The 6,098-nt window shown below is 44.1% G+C and overlaps 1 long non-coding RNA gene across 1 annotated transcript; it reads right to left on the bottom strand.

Moving 5' to 3' along the window:
• Positions 1 to 4,004: 4,004 nt before the first annotated feature.
• Positions 4,005 to 4,418, bottom strand: LOC143260739 (uncharacterized). Its single transcript, XR_013035044.1, has 3 exons — positions 4,309 to 4,418; positions 4,125 to 4,229; positions 4,005 to 4,045 (listed from the first exon to the last, which is right to left on the bottom strand). It is a non-coding gene; the product is annotated as an uncharacterized LOC143260739 (long non-coding RNA).
• Between the last annotated feature and the right edge of the window lie 1,680 nt (positions 4,419 to 6,098).

Genomic DNA, 6,098 nt, shown 5'->3' with positions numbered 1-6,098 from the left:
TAGAACGTCATTTTTTCTTCAACATGACTCCAGACTCAATAAGTGATTTATGACGTTGTATTATATATATATACACATATTATACTACACACATATCATACTACATATTATGACGGGTCCGAAAAATTAGTAAATATTCTTCATACATTCTGAAATAAGGATGAATAGCGTTTTTCTTAAAATTATCACTGTCGCGTGGTAAAAAAATATCAAGAGTTCATGCTCCGTGACTTGTTCATTGATTCGAACGCGGCATAGAGTCCCCTTTCAGCTGTCAAACTCAGTGGTAGGAGCACGTGGCGCTCGATCGATCGACCACGTTATGATTCGCGCCATCGCCTCTCATTAGTCAGTGTTTTTCGTTAATAACTCGTAAACAAAGCCGCAGATTACATTTTCGCAAAGGAAAAAGTTACTTAGAATGACCTCAGCTACCCCACATTCCCGTAATGCGAGACATTTTTGGGACACCCTGTATATTCCGTAAGTCGCCACAGACTGAGACGTATTTAATGGGCGGCCATTTTTGGTCCACACGTTACTTTACGACGGTGTCTGACTTGGGATATAAATCTTGGGATCACGTATGCTACGAACGGGCAATTTACAAAACAGCACTTACCAGTGACGTTCGCGACGGAATGCTGATCAGGTAGAGCTCGGATGAATCTGGTAGGTCTTCCTCCGTGGATGAGCTTCTGGAATTTCGTTGACGCTATTGCTGCTTTGGACCTCGTCAAGCAAGAGTGGGGTTGGCCAGATCTGTGCGAGATCAATTGGAATAAGGGCCGGCCACGCTGCTGGTTCGATACGGGATGATCGTCTGGGTACTGGCTACGCTCCGATCAGGCCCTCCGGCGATTGAAATCACGCGACGCGAGAATGGAACGAATATTGTGTGATTTAACAATTCAGCCTCTAAGCTGGTATCGTCGCCCATAACGTTTCGGTATCGAAAGCTATGTTAAAGTATGCTCGAAGTTAATTAGTCGCGAACTATCTTCTTGTACGCGACGCATCCAGGGTAAGCGTCCAACACACGTTTAAGAAGGAGCTATGAATTTAATGCGTACGTGTTCGTCCAGAGCATTCAGGTGGATCTCTCTAGACACACGAACACGTACGACGGAGGGAACTCGAGGACTTCCAGGAGCGACTGGTCTTTCTGTAATCTGCGAACCGGAGTCTGCGACCGAAGCGTGCACCGGAGCTGCTTCGCTCGACTGGGCTTGAGAGTGTAGTCGGGAAGCCGCGAAGATGCGATACTGGTCGCGCGACGCGGTACAGACTCTTAACTATTGCAATTTAATGGATGCTTCTAATGCGCGTGAAAAATTTTGGGGAGCGGGTAGAGGAAGGTAGAGCGCACACACAATGATGGTAATTAGATGTTCAAAGGATGAATTGGGCAGTCGGTATGCGTCCGTACAGATTGGCGATTATTGGCGGTCGGTGATAGAGTATGAATGGGCTTACGTTACTATAAATAATACGGTATGAATGTGGTGTTTAGATGTTGCTTAACGTCTAAGTGGGAGTAGAGCATATCTTATAACCTGTTGCATTAACTTATGTACTACGGGGCATAAGCCACATTTATAAGTTAGAGTTAAGCAACACGTTCGAGGGATGTGACACAAGACACTCGTCATATATGCGCAAAATCGTCTCGAGTTGAGACTCCGCCCGGCCGAGAAAGTTTTTTCTTGTGTGTATGTGGTGGGGTAGATCTGTTCCTACCAGTAATTCCGGCTTACCGGAGGAATGACGTCCTTGGTATTGATTGCATGTAGTGGAGATCTAGAAGAAATGTGGTTGACGGAGGAAATTTGCGAAAAACTCCATATTGTGGGCGGGGTGGTGGGTGCGGGAAGAGGAATGAAAGGGAAGTTTAGGAGTGTGGATTGTATGTTTGTCTGTTTGTTGGTATGGGAAATGTTTGTGTGTATGCAGTTTGAAATTATCTAGTGATGGAGTGTGAAAAATAATTATTGATTTGAGGAGGTGGGATCGGCGACGGAAAGAGAGAATCGAACCCGGTTACAATCGGACTACTTTTATTTACAATCACGCTAGTACAAAACTCGCGATGCCCGCGTACCGCTCCCAACGAAGGTTCTTACCGAACTGTCTCATTCGCTCACCGATGCATCCCATCCAGATCGTTCTTTCTCATTCTCACGGTTCGCTTTCACTGTGTACTGACTAGACGCATTCATTCTACGCGACACTCAAACCAATCGTCTAGACATCCGCTCGACGCTATCGCACAGCATGCAGCCCGGTCCATTCGTCCAAACATTCTTTCGTCTTAAGGTTACAGTAACGGGACCCGGAGTGGATCGTGGCGCTGCAGTTGTGCGATCGGACATTAGACAAACCAAATTAGAAATATTTTCGACCGTCAGGTGGCACACGCATATGTTTCTGTGATCATGGGTATCGGTAAAAATGTGACGGAAGAGAGAAAGAAAGCTGAAAGAGAAGGATAGCGACTAAACATGGTTGCCACATTTCATTCCTCGCCGCAATGTTGCCATGTCGTCAAAACCGTTTCACAAACTGAGTTTCATGAAACTGATTCCTGCTTCATGAGCCCGTTCTGCCGCGCGCTAGGTTACTAGACCAGGGGAAGGTGGCGTGCGGGGCAGTCGTGAGCGGCGCGGCAGTTGCAGCAAGAACGCTCATCGAATATTGTAAATATCTCAACATTAATAAAGAAATGGACATTTCTACAACCGAAGCCCCCCAGCTTAGACTTTTCTGAATCGAAATATCCAACTCCCGAACTACTCACTCGAATATTGGCACGTCCATCTTACTTGATACGAACAGTTGTCACGAAGATATTCTGCCGCGCGCTAGGTTACTTGACCAGGGGAAGGTGGCGTGCGGGGCAGTCGTGAGCGGCGCGGCAGTTGCAGCAAGAACGCTCGTCGAGTAATCGGGTAGGTGAAGTAGGAATTTTAATATATAATAATATATATTAAAATAATAATGGATTTTTTTATAATAATAATAATTTAATGACATGTACTTATAATTTTTATGGAATGATTCATTGTATTATAATAAACTAAGAATAATAAAAACGTAAGGATGAATAATTATAGGAAATCAAGAAAAAAGTGATGGCGATGGAGCAATTCGTAAATAAAATGAACATAAATGATAAAAACGAACATTTTAATAAAAATTCAATATGTATTTACATTTCCCCCCTCCCCCCTCCTCTCCCTCCTCTGCCTCCTCTCCCTCCTCTTCCTCCTCTTCCTCCTTTCCCTTTACGTTCTTTGCCCCTCTTTTGGGGGCCATAGATGGACGTTTTGAAGAGTTCTTTTAGCTCTCTCTGCAACGTATAAGTATATATTATTATTATAATTTGTTACTATACATATTACTATATTATATTATATATAAAAGTATTTTTCATTTACTTACATTGGCCGCCACCAGGTTTGCCAGGTTAGGCCTGGCTACCCGTCTGGCCAATTGGCCCAATATGTTCCTCCACTGGGACTGTAACATAACAGCAGAATTAGAAGTATATATATTATAAATATACATTCTGTTGTATTGCATATACTTACAGCCCTCCCGGACTCGTATGCGGCAGCGATTTCTCGCTGCCGCGCTAGTATTGAGTCCAGCGACTCGTTCGCGGCGGAGGTGTCCGTCGCTGCTGAGGTCGCCGTTGATGCTACGGCGGTGTTCGCCGCTGCTGAGGTCGCCGTTGATGCTGCGGCGGTGTTCGCCGCTGCTGATCCGGCGGATGCGTTTTCTTCTTCTCTCTCTTCCTCCTCTTCCTCCTTTTCCTGTCCGTTCCTTCCCCATTTTTTGAGGGCCATAAATAGTTTTTTTCAACAGCTTTTTCAGCTCTCTCTGCAACGTATAAGTATATATTATTATTATTATTTGTTATTATACGCCGAAAGTATTTTTCATTTGTTATTTTACATTTACTTACGTTGGCAGCAACTAAATCCACCCTCGAGGGTTTTTTCATCCCCCGAGCCAATTTAGCCAGAACTGTCTTCATACTTGCCTGTATCATAGACGTGGAATTAGAAGTACATACATTATGAATAAGCATTTCATCGTACATATATATTGCATATACATACAGTTTTCCCGGCGTTGAATGCCACAGCGACTTCTCTCCCTCCGGTCAAATGGAAGGTGGTTTCCGCCTACCGAGCCAATTTAGCCAGAACTGTCTTCATACTTGCCTGTAACATAGACGTGGAATTAGAAGTACATACATTATGAATAAGCATTTCATCGTACATATATATTGCATATACATACAGTTTTCCCGGCGTTGAATGCCAGAGCGACTTCTTTCCTTCTGACCAGAACATTGTCGGTAAATTCCCTCAACCGCATTGGCGCTGTCAATGGTAGCATCGCAAGCACACCTCACTGCTGATCCGCGTGTACATCATCTGCAACATGCAAGGAAAAATTCGCACACTAAGTGAGCAACCCGACATTGCGTGGGTACGCTCGAGCGAATCTAATGACTCGCGAGCTAAGATCTTTTTTAAATTTCCTTCGCTGGAATAATCAGCGAAGGCGCACACTAAATGTGCAACCCGACATTGTGTGGGTACGCTCGAGCGAATCTAATGACTCGTGAGCTAAGATCTTTGTGAAATTTTCCTTCGCTGAAATAATCAGCGAAGGCGCACACTAAGTGTGCAACCCGACATTGTGTGGGTACGCTCGAGCGAATCTAATGACTCGCGAGCTAAGATCTTTTTTAAATTTCCTTCGCTGAAATAATCAGCGAAGGCGCACACTAAGTGTGCGACCCGACAGTGCGTGGGTTCGCTTGAGGTTTTTTAATTAGTTTTGTGCTAATCACAATTGGTTTTTTGTACTCCGTTTCTGTGGCCTCTCGGATACTCATGTTCCTAATGTAGCGGCTGTCCAATATTTCGGGCAACATACAATGGACGTAGAATTGCGACAATTTCGATTTCATTTCATTCTGTCAAAATGTGTCGTCTTTGGTTACTTTTATAGTTTTCATACCCTTTGGTGTCCACAAACAAAACAGACAATATTGTCGACCTGTTATGTGCAGTTGTCCCTGCACTTGGTAAAAATAGTGATGGGTTCTGCGAAATGCTGTACCTGCATCATCTTCAAATATTCTTCGTAGTGGTTGAATATTTTTTATCGCTTCTTCTGGCGAGAATTTTTCTGCCGTCTTCGGGCATTTAATTTCCACGATACCGTCGTCGTCAATTATGCCGTCCGGAGTTGCCCCCAAAAATGGTATCTCTGCATCAATGAAGAGACCGCATTTGCGGATTTCCACGTCTTCCTCCTTCGCAAGTTGTTCGCGGGCAATATTCTCACACTGCCGACCATATTCAATGGCAGGCAGATTCAATATGTTTGGATACAGCAGTGACTTTACCAAATTTCCACACTTGGTTGTTTTCCTTCGCCGACACACTTTGACAAAGTTCGACGCTGTCAGTAATTTGGATTGGTATGTATGCCACTCGTGGCTTTTATTTTGTTCTGCCGTATCCCTCTCTATTTTCTTTCGATTCGTCTGCCAATCCTGCAGCATCTCCATGTGCCTTTCTTTTTCAAAGCTAAATAGATGTTGCTCCATATCCGGTTTCTCTGCGCTAACTCCATAATCCGGATCCGTTGTTGAACAAAATGGGTTTCTCACCTTCTTCGGAGACTTTTTTTCCCTTTCCTTTCCTTTTTCATTACTGCCTTTCCTTCATTCTTCTAATTCTTCTATCAATTTCGGCGGCTTCGCACCCTTGCCCTCTATTACCTTTGATATTAGTTTTTGCGTGTTGTGCTGTACAAAGCAGCTGCACATCTCGCAGAATATGACCCTCCCTGGCCCCAATTTATCCTTTTCCCACCGGTATATTTTGCAATGATTGCATTGAGGTTCTTAACTGAATTGTTTGTAGTATTATGTAATAAACTTTGAGCATGAGCCATCAATGGACGGAAGATCTCATGCATCCGGTTATATATGCCGATTTTCTTGAGATGCGGTACCAAGTTGTCTTCTCCCGTGTTTTCTGGGCGGTCGCAGAAATATCTTAGTCTTCGAC

The sequence above is a fragment of the Megalopta genalis genome, chromosome 1, assembly GCF_051020955.1.
Source record: "Megalopta genalis isolate 19385.01 chromosome 1, iyMegGena1_principal, whole genome shotgun sequence".
NCBI classification, from domain to species: Eukaryota; Metazoa; Arthropoda; class Insecta; order Hymenoptera; family Halictidae; genus Megalopta; species Megalopta genalis.
This window is presented reverse-complemented; position numbering and strand designations above follow the sequence as displayed.